Here is a 2,406-nt window from a genome sequence, read left to right as displayed (position 1 = left end):
CTTTGAAGTACTAAAATGACCACCTGTTTTAAGGTTGTGACAATGATATAAAACATTATGTACCTCGTCTTCGAGAATACATCTACGCACCGTTCCATCGGCACTGTGAGAACCCGCAATTTCCCTAATAATTTTCCTAGGGTTTTTCCCCTTTAATTGCATGTTTTCTGCATTTTCTGGCTTAGAAAAATTTTCTTGGTGGATTTTATGAGTAATTATAGTTTTTAGATGATTTTTCTAGCATTGGGTAGTTTTTGAAAAATTAAGGATATATAATGGACGTGGGCCCCACTAGTGCGAAAAGTTCGGAAAAATTCGGCCAATAAGGTTAAGTTCCGGATACTGAGTGAAATTTATCGGGTGTTAAAAGATAAGAAGAGGAGGTGATTTGATTGATGTGAGAAGGAACCAAGTGATAAAGATGCATTTATGAAGTGCCAAGTGTCACTATATCCTTGGTTGGACTTTGTTGGACACTATTCACCCTTTTTGACTTTTTACCATTGAGTTAAATATCTCAAAAAAATCACTAAAATTTACTCTTTTCTTCTCCTCCATGGCCGGTTCTTTCTTGAGCAAAGAAGAAAGAAACTCTTCAACATTTTAGCTTCCATTTAGCTCAATCTTCCAAAAACAATCACATAAACTAGTTTCTACTCCATAAAATCCCTCCATTAGGTGCTAGTAAGTTGTTTGGTGAAGTTTTTAAGGAAGCTAAGGTGTTCTACAACTCCTTTTCTCTTGTTTACTAGGTAAGTGGTGATTGAACTTCCTCCTATACCTAATGATGCTTAATTTGTGCCTAGTGGTGGCTAAAGTGCTGAAATTTGTGATTTATTTCTTGCTTTTTTGACAAATATGGCTGTAAAACAGGCTACAACATTATCAGGGCTTGATTTGGACGCGGAGTGGCTCACTGAGGAATCCCCAACGGAAACTTGGAATTTCTCAAAATTTTCAAATTCGTGTGTTTTCAAAAGTACGTGGCAGAATTGTTCCTCGTAACTACCTGAACGTATCAATTCCATAAAATTCTACTATTACAATAATGTCTTCAATAAGGAACAATACCTTGTGGTTTTCATGAAGTTGACATAGAGGTACTGCAAGAAGCTTGAGATTCCTCGGTACCGTGAATTTCTGACTCTCAGGCAACTTCACAAGAAAGAGTTTTGTGCACTCCTATAGAGGCAGACGTCAGAGTTTAGGTACTTGGAGCTCAAGAACTTGTACCAGGTAGGTAACAAATCCACAGTCCAATGAAAAATACATCAATTACCTTTGGCCTTTTTATATTAGGTGACAGATAGGGATAAAGTAATGCATCAAAATCAGGCCTCCACCACATACCAAGGCATTCGCCCACCTGAGCACTCAGCTAATTAGTGCACCGAACAAGTATATCTATCAAGTGAATGACAAGCATTCGCATACCTCCCAATCAGGCGCACTACAATCTCCAACAGCAGATAACTTGCTTGATAGTTTGCGCTTTAAGCATTGTATATCTAGAGCATAACAAAATTATACATATAACCCTTGCAAATATGACGATTTTAGGTCAAGCTTTGATCTCCATATATGCATAACTAGAGTTAACAGAATATCCCAGAACAAAGCACATACCTGATTCACCTGTCCTCAAACGACCACCTGGAAGCTTATAGATCGAGTTCCGTGCTTGCAACAGCAATACGTGGGGGTGCTTGAACAATTCAACCTGTAACAGTTACTTTATCTATTCATCAATAAAAGAACTAATTACACAAGTAATCTAGGTCAGGGAAAGTAAATGGCCTCATACTCCATCTCTCGCATTCATAGAAACTACAAATTGCACTATACATATAGGAATCATACACTGATGGAGACACATTACATCTTGTATAAAAAACAAAGAGATACTCCAATCAATGCTTAAATTTCAGCATAGGTCAACTTTCCACTGGCCATTCAACAGTCAAGCTGATAAATAGGCCACTAGATGGGGTAGGTTTTCTCAGTATAGAACTTGTAACTCACCAACATAAGCGAAAATGCTTGATAACAGACAGAACTAATTTTGCTGACAGTATCACCTTCTTCTCACTTTGTTCTATTTTCCTTTTTGTTTCTTAAATTCCTTTACCCGCCAACTCCATATCAAATCCTTCCTCAATGCCTCAGATTTTTAACATGATTTTGTCGGAATAAAGTCTATTTTCAGAAAGAGTAATGTTAGTAATATTTGCAAAAATTTTACCAGGCATGACCCTTTATTACATTAAATTTTTTATTATTATTATTACATTAAAATTATTCCTTCATTCTTATTCACAGTTTAAAAAAAACATCCAAACATTAGCCAACGAAATCTCAGATAGTATCTCAAGCTAAATAAGAGTAAAATCTCAATCTTCCCGTCGC

This window comes from Coffea eugenioides, chromosome 1 (genome assembly GCF_003713205.1).
Source record: "Coffea eugenioides isolate CCC68of chromosome 1, Ceug_1.0, whole genome shotgun sequence".
Classification (NCBI taxonomy): domain Eukaryota; kingdom Viridiplantae; phylum Streptophyta; class Magnoliopsida; order Gentianales; family Rubiaceae; genus Coffea; species Coffea eugenioides.
This window is presented reverse-complemented; position numbering follows the sequence as displayed.